The sequence below is a fragment of the Chiloscyllium plagiosum genome, chromosome 45 (assembly GCF_004010195.1).
Source record: "Chiloscyllium plagiosum isolate BGI_BamShark_2017 chromosome 45, ASM401019v2, whole genome shotgun sequence".
Classification (NCBI taxonomy): Eukaryota; Metazoa; Chordata; class Chondrichthyes; order Orectolobiformes; family Hemiscylliidae; genus Chiloscyllium; species Chiloscyllium plagiosum.
In genome coordinates, this window is record NC_057754.1 from 8,207,008 (window position 1) to 8,221,859 (window position 14,852).

At 48.0% G+C, this 14,852-nt stretch overlaps 1 protein-coding gene across 5 annotated transcripts in view; it reads left to right on the forward strand.

Moving 5' to 3' along the window:
* Positions 1 to 14,852, forward strand: part of LOC122543886 (pyruvate carboxylase, mitochondrial-like) — a 567,831-nt gene that overhangs the window by 420,171 nt on the left and 132,808 nt on the right. The gene's annotated exons all lie outside the window — the stretch shown is intronic.

Genomic DNA, 14,852 nt, shown 5'->3' on the forward strand with positions numbered 1-14,852 from the left:
GATAGTGGGGAACACTTTACCCCCCTGACACTGGAGTTCATTCCAACATCTGATCGTGGGTTAATGCCACCTCTCCTGCCATCTGAGGCGCCATGCCCCAAACCCCCACAACCCTCTGAGAGGGGAATGAACGTTCTCCTTTTAAGACAACACTGCCTTTCCAGGTCCCAGTCTTTAAAACCTCATCCGAAACATTTTTGTTCAGTAGGCAAGTCCAAAACTCTACCCAGTTTCCGAGTGGTCTGGTCCTGCTCCTGCCTGTTATGTTGGAAGCGTTGCAGCCAGTTTCTCGGTCGGCACATCCTTCAAATGACCCCGCAGTAGTGACAAGATCAACCTTTCTCAGTGCTTGAGCTGAGAGGTTGGTTCAGGCCCTACAATATCAGGGAGACTTTGCACGGCAGATGTGGGCCGTGATCGACGATAGATCGACCGATATAAGTCAGAGGTCTCAGAGTGGAGTGCTTAACAGGAGTGCAAAAGTGCTTGGTTTGGTCTTTCCCGTGGTATAGGAATCGAAAGGAATTTATCTAATTATCTGTTTGCTGATATCTAGATTGATCAGATTGTGTGTTTTCTTTTTAAAGGGGTATTGGGATTTATCAGTCGATAATCAGAATCCTGCAGTATTTCCTGGATCTTGATTTTTCTCCTTCAGAAATGGGGTCTTTAAATCTGAGTAATGTGACTTGTATATCTCTCTCTCTCTTCTCAGACCTCCCACCGTCATGCCTCCTTTATTAGCCACAGTGATTGTCCATTGAACTCTGACTGCGATGCAAGGAATGCGCCCCACCTGTCATACCATTCCTGTAAATATTCCCATATAGACACCAGAAGGGCCAGCTGATGCCTTTTCCATACCACTATTCAGCAGCAAAAGTGATCTCCCTCATGCTTCAATAATCAGCTGAAAATAATCTTGTTTGTTTTACAAAGCGTATTCTTAAAACAAGTGGAAAACTCTGATGAACATCCAAGTTAGAGCAAGGTCCCCTTAACCCCAAATACCGACCCACTCCGACAACACAAGAGATGACAGAGATGATCTTTTAGCAGCAAGGGCAATAGGGGTAAAATAAAATACACTCGTTAGCCAAGGGTCTGAGAGCAAAGGCTAAAATTTAATGACTTCTCGAGTTCCACTTGATATCCTGGTGATGAAATCGAATTCTGGATTAGTGGTGCTGGAAGAGCACAGCAGTTCAGGCAGCATCCAAGGAGCAGTAAAATCGACGTTTTGGGCAAAAGCCCTTCATCAGGAATAAAGGTGTGGTTCTCACCTCCATCCAAGGCCCTAAAGGAGCCTTCCACATCCATCAAAGTTTTACCTTGCACATCCACTAATATCATTTATTGTATCCGTTGCTCCCAATGCGATCTCCTCTACATTGGGGAGACTGAACGCCTCCTCACAGAGCGCTTTAGGGAACATCTCCGAGACACCCGCACCAATCAACTCCACCGCCCTGTGGCCCAACATTTCAACTCCCCCTCCCACTCTGCCGAGGACATGGAGGTCCTGGGCCTCCTTCACCGCCGCTCCCTCACCACCAGACGCCTGGAGGAAGAACGCCTCATCTTCCGCCCCGGAACACTTCAACCCCAGGGCATCAACGTAGACTTTAACAGCTTCCTCATTTCCCCTTCCCCCACCTCACCCCAGTTCCAAACTTCCAGCTCAGCACTGTCCCCATGACTTGTCCGGACTTGTCCTACCTGCATATCTCCTTTTCCACCTATCCACTCCACCCTCTCCTCCCTGACTTATCACCTTCATCTCCTTCCCCACTGACCTATTGTACTCTATGCCACTCTCTCCCACCCCCACCCTCCTCTAGCTTATCTCTCCACGCTTCAGGCTCTCTGCCTTTATTCCTGATGAAGGGCTTTTGCCCGAAACGTCGATTTTGCCTGTCCCCGGATGCTGCCTGAATTGCTGTGCTCTTCCAGCACCACTGATCCAGAATCTGGTTTCCAGCATCTGCAGTCATTGTTTTTACCTAGATGAAATCGAATTGCTGACCATTGTCTGTTGGAAGAGGTTCAGTCCAGTTTGAAGTGCAGCGGGATCCAAGTGTTGGAAAGTGGCTTCCGTCTAGAAACACAAATATTTAGAAATATTCTCAGGTCCCGCTGTGAGAGGAAGACTTGCAGCTCCCCGGTTTCCTTCCTTACTGACCTCCGAGGCCAGTGAAACAGAAACTGAGTTCACAAAGGGTTACCAGGCAGGCCAAAGCACATATCATCCTCTGAAGTTTTTCAGTACTTAAGGGCTTCCTGTCTGTTATCTCCGTAAAAGCTTTGCTGAGCTTTTTTCTCTATGGTTACTTGACTGTCTATGTACAGGTAAACCACAAAGCACGCATTACCTGTTGACTTCAATTCCGAGAAAGCATGTGGCAAAAATCCTTTCCATCCAAGCAGTTCCACGCTTACCTATTTTTCACATCGCCAGTGAACATAAATATGGATCCCCAATGCGGGTGGTGGTGCTGTTTCTCGGTGATGTGACGACATGACTCAGTATTGCGATGACACACCGAGCAGGAAGCTAATGGTGTGACTCGTGATCACTAACGTCAGCAAGAGATGAACTTCTCCAGCGCTGTTCCACCATTTTCCCTGCCTTCTCACCACGTCGCTTATCCCACTCCCCCGTAGCTTTGCTTTGCTTGTGTGTTGAACAAAAACAGAAATTGCCGGGGAAACTCAGCGTCCGGCAGAGTCAGCTTTTCGAGTCCGGTGACCCTCCTTCAGAGTTGTGCCTCTGATCTCAGTAGAGGACCCACACTCTCCCTTTCACACCCATTCTCTGCCTCTCCCCCCCTTGCTGGTTCTGAAGGTTAACTCTGCTTCACTCTCCACAGTCACTGTGGAGTTTCTCTCGACTTCTCTGCATTTGTCAGTCCCCCTGGCTAATGCTCTGGCAGCCTCGGTTCAAATCCCACCCTGGTGAAAGTTGGATTTGTTTCGTAAAAAAGTGGAAAAGACTGAGGTGACCGCGATGCCAATTACTGTCAAAGCATTAGCCAGAGTGACTGACCTTTTACAAAATGTATTCATTTATGCGATGTGGGCATCGCTGGCTGGGCTCAGCCTTCATTGCCCGCCCCTGGTTGCCCCATGAGAAGGTGGTGGTGAGCTTGATCCACTGCAGTCCACCTGCTGTGGGTCGACCCACAATTCCCTGAGGGAGAGAATTCCAGGATTTTGACCCAGTGACAATGAAGGAACGCCCAATACATCTCCAAGTCAAGGTGGTGAGTTTCTCAGAGGGGAACCTGAAGGGGGTGGTGTTCCCATGTACCTGCTGCCCTTGTCCTTCTAGCTGGAAGTGGTCGTGGGTTTGGAAGGTGCCGTTTAAGAATCTTTGGTGAATTTCTGCGGGGCGTCTTGTAGATGATACGCACTGCTGCTACTGAGCGTCAGTGGTGGAGGGGGAGTGGATATTTGTGGATGTGGTGCCAATCAAGTGGGGCTGCTTTGTCCTGGGTGGTGTCAACGTTCTCGAGTGCTGCACCCATCCAGGGGCAAGTGGGGATTAATCCATCACACTCCTGACTTGTGCCATGTTGGGACAGGCCTTGGAGAATCAGGAGGAGAGTTACTAACTGCAGTATTCCAAGCCTCTGACCTGCTCTTGTAGCCATTGCGTTTATGTGATGAGTCTGGTTGAGTTTCTGGTCAATGGTAATCCCAAGGATGTTGCTCGTGGGGGATTCAGTGTGGGTAACACCATTGAATGTCAAGGGTTAGTTGTTAGATTGTCTGTTATTGGCAATGATCATAGCCTGGTAAAAACAATGACTGCAGATGCTGGAAACCAGATTCTGGATCAGTGGTGCTGGAAGAGCACAGCAGTTCAGGCAGCATCCGAGGAGCAGTATCTAGCCTGGCATTTGTGTGGCGTGGATGTTACTTGCCACTTGTCTGCCCCCGAGCCTGGACATTCGAGTCTGGTCCAGAACTTGTTGCATTTGAACATGATGCCCGTTTTGATGCGGGGAAATCTGCCCTCCTTGCCCGGTCTGGCCGACACGTGACTTCAGACCCCACAGCGAGGATTTTGACTCTTTCAGTGCCCCTCAGGATTGGATGAGCGAATTCAGTTCAAGGGAATCAGGAACAGGCAACAAATGGGGCCAGCAACAACCACGTGAATTAATAAATATTTTAAAAGTCTGTTCAAAGCAAGGGCTATGCAATGTGAACGTGCTGGTGGTTGAATTAACAATAATTACAATAATACAGAGATGATTACAGATCTATTGCAAACATTAAACACACAGTCTATTAATACATGGAGTACATTTTTTTGACAATTTTTTTAAAAATAGACATTCCCCTTCTGATTAGAAGTGTGTGTAGCTGGAGTTACGGCAAGCTGTCTGGATTTTTCTTGTATCAGCCCTCCATTACCAGGAGCTCTGGGCCTCCAGAAAGCAGATTACCAAAAGAAACAGGGGCGAGGCGATAAGGAGAGTTTTAAATTGTGTTGGATTGGGTGAGCAGGAATATCATCGAGTTGTAGAGGCCTGCAGCACTGTCAAAGGGTCTTCAGCCCATTGGCTCTGCGCCAGCAAAAAGCAAGCAGATAAACAAAGATTTACAAAGTTGCTGCTGGGGTTTGAGCTGTAGGGAGAGACTGAATAGGCCAGGGCTGAGGGCTGACCTTACAGAGGTTTATAAAATCATGAAGGGGCATGGATCGGGTAAATAGACAAGGTCTTTTCCCTGGGATGGGGGAGTCCAGAACTCGAGGGCATAGGTTCATGGTGAGAGGGGAAATACTAATCCCAAATTAATCTAATCCAATTTGCCAGGATTTGGCCCAAATCCCTCTGAACCCTTCCTATCCATGTACCCATCGAGATGCCTTTTAAATGTTGTAATTGTACCAGCCTCCTCCACTGTCTCTGGCAGCTCATTCCACACACGCATCACCCACTGCGTGAAAAAGTTCCCCGATGTAGGGGGAAGTAGAGGGTATAGGTTTAAGGTGAGAGGGGCAAGATTTGAAAGGGACCTGAGGGGGCAACTTTTTCACACAGAGTGTTGTACGTGTATGGAAGTTGCTGGCAGAGGAAGTGGTGGAGGTGGGCACAATTACACAGTGTAAAAGACATTTGGACAGGTACATGGTTGAGAAAGATTTAGAGGAACATGGGTCAAGCACAGGCAAGTGGGACTAGTTCAGTTTAGGAAACCTGGTTGGCATGGACGAGTTGGGCCGAAGGGCCTGTTTCCGCACTGTGTGGCTCTATTTGATTGTACACATACACCGCTTGTAATTTGCAATCTGAAATCTATAACACTTGAATGGGTAGGAGAAGCGAGAACTCTGTACTTCCTTTATTTTCTTATCTGTGGGATGTGGACGGTCCCGAGACTAGGCCAGAATTTATCACCGTTGAAGTGAGGGGCCATTTCAAAGGCCAGTTAAGAGCGACTGAAACCTAAAAATGGTGGAGATCCCAGCGGGTCAGCTAGCATCAATGGAGAGAAAGCAAGCTAACGTTTCCAGTCTAGATAAGTTAAGAGTGGGTCTGGAGTCACGGGTTCTAAACCTGGTAAGGATAGCAGCCTTCCATCTGTAAAAGGGAACCAAATTGGGTTTTATAACCAGGTCGGTCATCATCACTACAATTAGTCATGGAGTCACAGAGAGAGACATAGAGATGTACAGCACAGAATCAGACCCTTGGGTCGAACTTGTCCATCCCAACCAGATATCCCAACTTAATTGAGTCCCATTTGCCAACATTTGGCCCATGTCCCTCTAAATCCTTCCTATTCATGTACCCATCCAGGTGCCTTTTAAATGTTGTAATTGTACCAGCCTCCACCACTTCCTCTGGCAGCTCATTCTATACATGCACCACCCTCTGTGTGAAAAAGTTGCCCCTTAGGACCCTTTTAAATCTTTGCCCTCTCATCCTAAACCTATGCCCCTCTAGTTCCAGCATGGAAACAGACCCTTCAGTCCAACCAGTCCGTGCTGAACATAATCCAAACTAAAGTAGTCTCACCTGTCTGTTCCTGGTCCATATCTTTACGTTGTAACTGCACCCACATCCACCACTTCCTCAGGAAGTTCATTCCACACGCAAACCACCCTCTGTGTAAAAAAGCTGCCTCTTATGTCTTCTTTAAATCTCTCTCCTCTCACCTTCAAATATGTCCCTTAGTCTTGAAATTGCCCATTTTAGGGAAAATGACAACGACCATCAACTCTATCTATACCTTTCGTTATCTTATAAACCTCTATACGGTCACCTCTCAAGCTCCTTCACTCCAACGAAGAAAGTCCCAGCCGATTCACCTTCCTTTATAACTCAAACCTTCCATCCCGGCACCGCCCCTGGTAAATCGCTTCTGAAGCCTCTCCGGCTTGATAGTATCCTTCCTATAACTGGGCGGTCAGAACTGGACACAGAATTCCAGAAGAGGCCTCAGCATTGTCGTGTACAACCTCAACGGGACGTCCCAACTCCTGGACTCAAAGGACTGAGTAACAAAAGCAAGCATGCCAAATGCCTTTTTAACCACCCTGTCTTTACTGAATTACGAACCTGCACTGTTCTACAGCACCACCCAAGGCCCTACCATTAACTGTGTACGCCCTACCCTTGTGAGGTGTGCCAAAACATAATACCTCACATTCATCCAGATTGAACTCCATCTGCCGTTTCTCAGCCCCTAGACCCATCGATCAAGATCCCTTTGTCATCTTAGAAAACCTTAGTTTGATCATCCAGATGTATTAACTAAATCAGCTGCTTTATGTATTCCTCCCTCCCCCCCAACAGGAGGGAGTGGGATTTGAACGCACAACCCCACTCAGTCCAGATTACTCGCCCATTAACATTACCACACTGCCACCACCTGTCTCTGTGTTAGTGTTTGCTAAAGCTCGCCCCCTTGTATTGATCTTAATCACTGGAGGTGAACTATTAACACTGAACCCAGATTCTGGGACAGTTTGAGGAGCTGGGCAGTGGGTTGACTGCACCGGGAGCACCCATATTCAGCCTCTCACTCCCCATGCAGTAAAGCCTTAGAGTGGGACGTCGAGTGTTTGTGAAGATAGACATCGCTAATCTGACGCTGATGAATGGAGCAAGCTGGAAACTAGTTCATCCTGACTGTGAGAGCCAGACACATTGCTTCTGGTGATTGTGCTCATTGAACACACTGAGTTCCCATCTGCCTGAATCAATATCCCAATTGTCTCGATGTCTTGAGCACTGAGTGCTGTGTGCACTAGGCCAGCAGGAGTCAGCTACACACTACCAGAGGCAGACCTGCCACTGAAGTCTGCAAGAACGCTGGTGTCTCCATTCAGCTGGGCGGAACCGAGGGGAGCGCACGCCTCGCAGTAAGGCGTACAGCTTAGGTCTCCTTCCCTGAGGGAGCGCAGTGGTGCCATCCCCTGGGATAACCTCCATCGGTTCGTAGCTCCTTGAAAGTGGAGTCGCAGGTAGGTGGTCATGATTTGGAGATGCCGGTGTTGACGAGAGAGCGGCGCTCTGAAAGCTAGTGCTGCCAATTAAACCTGTTGGACTATAACTTGGTGTTGTGTGATTTTTAATATTGTGCAACTAGATAGGATAGTGAAGAAGACAATTTGGTGTGCACTCCTTTATTGGTCAGTGCATTGAGTATAGGAGTTATGAGGTCAAGTTGTAGTTGTCCAGGACATTAGTTCAGCCACCGTTGGAATATTGTGTGCAATTCTGCTCTCCTTCCTATCGGAAAGACGTTGTGAAACTTGAACGGGTTCAGAAAAGATTTACAAGGATGTTGCCAGGGTTGGAGGATTTGAGCTACAGGGAGAGGCTGAACAGGCTGGGGCTGTTTTCCCTGAAGCATCGGAGGCTGAGGGGTGACTTTATAGAGGTTTACAAAATCATGAGGGGCATGGATAGGATAAATAGAAAAGGTCTTTTCCCTGGGGCTGGGGAGTCCAGAACTAGAGGGCGTAGGTTTAAGGTGAGAGGGGAAAGATATAAAAGAGACCTAAGGGGCAACTTTTTCACACAGAGGGTGGTACGTGTGTGGAATGAGCTGCCAGAGGAAGTGGTGGAGGCTGGTACAATTGCAACATTTAAGAGACATTTGGGTGGGTATATGAATAGGAAGGGTTTGGAGGGATATGGGCTGGGCGCTGGCAGGTGGGACTAGATTGGGTTGGGTAGGCATGGACAGGTTGGACCGAATGGTCTGTTTCCATGCTGTACATCTCTATGACTCTATAGCTCTATGAATGGTGGAGCTGACTCAATGGGCTTGCTTCTGCTGCTATGGTCTAGGGATGCAACTAACCCCTCAGCAACAACTGGGTCTCTACTACCTGGAGTTTGGAACGACAGGAGGGGATCTCGATGTTTTTCCCAGGGCTGGATGAAGCAGGTGGCTCCCCCTGGTTGAGGTACATCGGGAACCAGGGGAACAAGGACCACGCCATTTCATATTGTTACGAGAAGGATTTCCACACTCCGAGGGTGATGAATCTTTGGAAGCTGTGATGATTCAGTCATTATATTTTGCGGAGATCAACAGGTTTCTAGATAGCAAAGGGATGTATGTGGGAAAATGGTATCCAGGTAGCAGATCAACTGACAGCACAGCATGCTTGATGGGCCGAATGGCCTGCTCCTACTCCAATGTCCTATGTTCCTCCATCTGCATCTAAGTGATACCCTACCATAGATATTCCCAGAATCCCTGCAGTGTGGACGCAGGCCATTCGGCCCATCGAGTCCATACCGACCCTCTGGAGAGCATCCCACCCAACCCCTGTCACCCTGCATTGCCCATGGCTAGTCCGCCTAACCAGCACATCCCTGGACACAGTGGGGCCATCTAGCATGGCCAGTCCGCCTCACCTGGCCATCTTTGGGCTGTGGGAGGAGACCAGAGCACCTGGAGGAAACCCCACACAGACGTGGGGAGAATGTGCAAATTTCGCACAGACGGTAACCCAAGGGTCGGGTCAAACCCAGATCCCTGGCGCTGTGAGGCTGCAGTGCTATCTACTGAGCCACCATACTGCCTTCTGCAGTGGGGTCTCTGAGAAGGTTGGGCATGCCCCTGTCTCCATTTCTTTAACATTGACTCTGTGGGTGGAGTAGGGCATCAAATTAGCTAGCATGTGTGTCCAACCATGGGCATCACGCATTAGAAAAATTGTGAAGAGAGTACGAGAGGGAATAACTGAGGTCGTACCAGGGATGAGCAACTTTTATTTTCATTCATTCATGGGATGTGGGCATTATTGGCTTGGCCAGGGACGTCTTACCCATCCTTAATTGTCCATTGATAAGGTCGTGCAGAGCTGCCAAATTGAACTCCTGTTGTGTGTGCTGTGGGTAGACCCACAATGCCCTTAGGCAGGGAATTTCCAGATTTTGACCCAACGACAGTAAAGGAACAGCCGACATATTTCCAAGTCAGGATGGTGAGTGGCTCAGAGGGGAACTTGTAGGGGGTGGTGTTCCCATGTACCTGCTCTCCTTGTCCTTCTAAATGGAAATGGTCATGGGTTTGGAAGGTGCTGTCTGTGGATCCTTGGTGAATTTCTGCAGGGCATCTTGTAGATGGTACACACTGCCGCTACTGAGCATCGATGGTGGAGGGAGTGGAGTTTGTGGATGTGATGCCGATCTAGCAGTGGCTGTTTTGTCCTTGATGTTGAGTTCCTTGAATGTTGTTGGAGTTGCCCCCATTCAGGGCAAATGGGGATTTTTCCATCACTCTCCTGACTTGTGCCTTGGAGATGGTGGACAGGCTTTGGGGAGTCAGAAGGTGAGTTACTCGCTGCGGTATTCCCAGCCTCTGGCCTGCTATTACAGTTACTGTATTCATATGGTGAGTCCAGTTCAGTTTTTCGTCAGCAGTAACCTCCAAGAAGTTGTTGTGGGAGATTCAGTGATGGTAATGCCACTGAATGTCAAGGAGAGATGGTCAGATTCTCTCTTATCAGAAATGGTCATTGGGAAGCACAGATGTTACTTGCCACTTTCGAACCTAAACCTGGATATCAACCCGGTCAGGAACCTCCAAACCATTCTGGTAAATTTCCTTTACACTCTTACAAGCATCCTTCCACCTGTTGAAGACACAAAGCAGTCAGGATTTCTTAGAATGGTGTGTGTGTGTGAGAGAGAGAGTGTGTGTGTGTGCATGTGAGTGTGTATGTGTGTGTGTCTGTGTGTGTATATGCGTCTGTGTGCGTGTGTGTGCATGTGTATGTGTACGTGTGTGTGAGTATGCATTTGTATGTGTGTGAGTGTGTGCGTGTGCATGTGTGTGTGGGTGTGTATCAACATGTGTATCTTCTTTAAGAAGCAGACCCCAGAAGGGTAACATTCCTCTGAGTCGCACAATTGGTTTGGTCAACTGAATCCCAAAACATCTGGGGAGCTGATCTCATTAACACTTAATGATCCCATATCCTCGTTTCGATATAATGTAGTTTGCAGAAACACTTCAGAGTTGACGCTATATTACAGTCAAAGCTCATAAACCTAACCTCTAATCATCTGAAAAACTAGATCACAACTCAAGACCCTATCTATTTCACAACAAAATCATTTCCAGCCTTGACTGGTGCTCCATTATTATTGTTCTTTTCAGGGTGTATTCTTTTTTTATATTGGATGTTAAATTAGATTAAAATAAAACAAACTCACTCTACTGGGTCTGACTCATTTCTGGCCATGCCTTGTCTCATGAAAAAGTTGCTTACAACTGGCGTTGTGTTCAACCCGATGGTTACCATAACCTCGGCAAGGGGCAGGATGGGAAAGGTTCATAGTAACATCGGGGTGGGGGAGGTTGGACAAATTGAACCTGTGTTGCTTGCACTATTCTGCATTGGGGAGTCGACATTTATCTAACTGAACTAACCAGCCCTCATGTTTATGGACTGTCTCAGGGACCATTTATTACATCTGAATGAATGTAGCGGGGGCTGTGATTGGTAGAATTGTTTCCCTGGGGAATGGACAAGGCAGCAGTTAACTGCCAATCTTTTGTTTAAATTTAAACCAGGCGAGTGGACTGTGATTGGTAGAGGTGTCCCCATTGGGGGATGATGAGGCAGCAGTTAACTGTCAACTTTTGTTTAAATTTAAACCAGGCGAGTGGACTGTGATTGGTAGAGGTGTCCCCATTGGGGGATGATGAGGCAGCAGTTAACTGTCAATCTTTTGTTTAAATTTAAACCAGGCGAGTGGACTGTGATTGGTAGAGGTGTCCCCATTGGGGGATGATGAGGCAGCAGTTAACTGCCAATCTTTTGTTTATATTTAAACCAGGCAAGTGGATGCTGATTGGTTGAAACGTTGGCATGGGGAATGGGCCAGCAATGGAGTTCTGTCCTACTAAGTGACTATATATTATGTATATTTATAAAGTATATGTATTTAAATGCATAGGAACACATAGAGGTATACTTGAATGTATGTATGGATGACTTATAAAATTCTAACAGGTCTAGACAGGGAGGATGTTCCCGATGGTGGGTGTGTGCAGAACCAGGGGTCACAGTCTGAGGATTCCGACTGGACCATATAGGACGGAGATGAGGAGACATTTCTTCACCCAAAGTGTGGTGAGCCTGTGGAACTCATTACCACAGGAAGGGGTTGATGCCCAAACATCGAATGTATTCAAGAGGCAGTTAGATATAGCACTTGGGGCAAATGGGGTCAAAGGTTATGGGGAGAAAGCAGGATAAGGACAATCAGCCACGACCGTGATGAACGGCAGAGCAGGCTCGACGGGCTGAATGGCCTCCTCCTGCTCCTATCCTTTATGTTTCTGTGTTAAGTGCCTCTCCTAGGTTTTGACTGGCTTGGTGGGGTTAGGTGCTGAGAGAGAGAGAGCGAGACAGTGCAATAAATTGTACTCCTTTGACTGGGGAATCGAGAACATGAGGGAACATAGGGTTCAAATATTCAGGACTGAGATGGAGGAAACGTATCACTCAGAGGGTTTGGGAATCTTGGAAATCTCGCCGCAGAACCTCCCTCACCAATACGATTAAAGCTGTGACCCAGAGATGTCTGCTCTTTCAGGGAAGCAACAGTATGGGAGCAGGAGGGAATCTGTACTAGGAGCCCAAAATTGGCCATGACCTTTTTGAATGGTACATCCGGCTGAATAGTCTACACCCACTCCTATTTCTTAGCTTCCTAAACTGAACTCCCTGGACTTTTATTTTCATTGCTTGGATAAGCCGCAGTCTGTGTTTGCCATTTGAATGAAGCTTTTATGAAATGTTCCTCTTCTTTCAAACACTGGTGTCACTCTTGGAGTTTCAAACTGAAACCTCTTTAAATGACCGCAGGGACCCCGGGGTAAATGAGAGGGCGTGAACAATGGGGGAGCCCTCTGTTTCCCTACCTGCTGACTGCACTTGGGACACAGCCTTAGCTACTGTGTTCCATTCAGATAGCCAGAATCCCCTCTCATTATTACATTTTGCCTCTTTCACTCTCGCCTTGGCTGGCTGTCTCTTTCTCTCTCTCTTTCTCTCTCTCTCTGTCTCTCTATCTGCCTTTGTCCATGTGTCTTCCTTTCTCTCCTACTTTTCTGTCTCTCCTCCTGTCTCAGTTTCTTTCTCTCACTCTCCCTCTGTCTGTCTTTCTGAGTGTTTCTCTCTGTCACTTTATGTTTATCGCTTGCTCTCTCTTGCGCTCTCTCTCTCTCTGCACCTCGCTGTCTGTATTTCTCTTTGTGTGCCCCTCTCTCTATCTGTCTCTCTTTGTCTGTCTATATCTCTGTCTCTCTCTACCTCTGCCTCTCTTTACCTCTGCCTGTCTCTATCTCTCTGTCTTTCTGTATCTCTCCCTCTCTTTCTCTGTGTCTCTCGCTCTATCTCTGCCTCTCTCTGTCTTTGTCTCTTTCTCTGTCTATCTATATATCTATCTTTCCATCTCTCTCTGTGTCTCTCCTCCTCTCTGCCTTGCTTTGTGTCTCTGTCTCTCTCTCTGCCTGTCTTTGTCTGTCTCTCTCTCTCTCTCTGTTTCTCCCTCCTCTGTCTCGCTTTGTCTCTCTCTCTCTCTGCCTCTCTCCCTCTCTTTCTCTGTTCCTGTCTCTGTCTTTCACTCTCGACAGTAAACATAGAGAGAGCTCTGATCGATTAGCTGGATGGTTCCTTTAGTGTTACCAACAAAAATCGGGCATATCCCTGAGGGTTCTGTCACATGACCAGCCCCCTGAAGCCATCTCACACAGTCTCTCTTGCCTCATCACTGATATGTTCAGCGTTAAGAGTAAAACACACTGTTCCACAGTATATGAGGCAAGTGCTGGAAACAGGGTTAGAATAATGAGACGGTTATTCTTGACAAATAGTGGCAATAAACCGCTCCAAATTTTCCTCGTCATTTTGGAGCGACTGTCGGATATTTCTGGCTGGATCGCTCTTTGCGGGAAATGTGGACGCAGGCCGCTTATTTGCGGAGCCGGTGTGAGGATTCCTACATGTTGTGTCGAGTTTCTAGTGTTGGTCAGGGTCAGCTAGGCAGGAAGCCCGTCGAGCGAATAACTTCTCACCAACGCTCGGCAGACCCCACAGTCACAGAAAGATCAGCTGGAGAGGAACTCGTCTGAGCGATCTCCCACGGCTCTGCGATCTGGAGTGATTTCATGCCCAGAAGTGTGAACGCTGGGCGAATCGGTGTCATACAGGCCCCGCGGCCCAACTTCTCCATGCCAACCAGGTTTCATAAACTGAACTATCTGCCTGTGTTTGGTCTGTATCCCTTTCCTATTCCTGTACCTGTCCAAATGCCCCTCAAATGTTGTAACTGTTACTGCCTCTACCATTCCCTCTTGTTCCATAAATGTTGCCCCTCAGGTCCCCTTTCCCCTCTCACCTTAATAGTATACCGTCCAGGTTTGGACCTGCGGGGCGAGAAGCCTTGGCAATTCACCCAATCCATGCCCCTCGTGATTTTATGAACCTCTGTAAGGTCAGCCCTCAGCCTCCGACGCTCTCGGGAAAGAGTCTCAGCCCATCCAGAGTGTCCTCACAGCTTCACCCTCCAGTCCCAGCCATATCCTTGTCAATGATTTTGCATCCCTTCCGGTTTAATAACATCCTTCCTGGAGCAGGGCAATCAGAATTGTACACAGCACTTCAACTGTGGCCCTTATTAATGTCTTGTACAGCCGTTACCGGTCTCTACGGTCATAGAGGGCTGCAGCACAGGGAAAAAAGACCCTTCGGCCCATTGAGTCCATGGTAGTCAAAAACAATCGTCTCATTATTCCAATCCCGTTTTCCAGCACTTGACTCATATGCAGTAAGATCATAGAATCCCTACAGCCTTTGCAATCACCTATCTAAATATTTCTGAAATGTCCTGGTGGTTTCTGTTTCAACCATTCTCACTGGCAATGAGATCCCACCACCCCATGGATGGAAATCAAAAGCCCCACTTCTTTTCAGATTTGCCTCAGCACCCAGTCAGCTTTACTGAAGTAGGGTTAGAACGCCTCAGGCCTTCAATCAGGTAACAACAGCTTTCCGTTTATGTTGGAGCCTGTCACGTCAAGAGAGACAGCTCGGGTGGGGTGCTTCAGCTGGGTGGCAATAGAGTGAGAGGCTTGAAAGAGAGCTGCTGCAGCAGTGTGGGGAAGCGGCCTTGCAAGAGCCGCCCGATGGAAGCCTCCTTTTGCCCTTGGCCACCTGGTCCTGGAATAGGCCTGAGGCCTAGAGTTTCTGGCTCCGTGGCAAGGAGAGCAGTCTGTGTCCCATGAGAAACTGCGACGATCAGAGCAGGCCGCAGACAGAGTCAGCCTTCCAGGAGATTCCGAAAGAAGGGAGAGGGGGA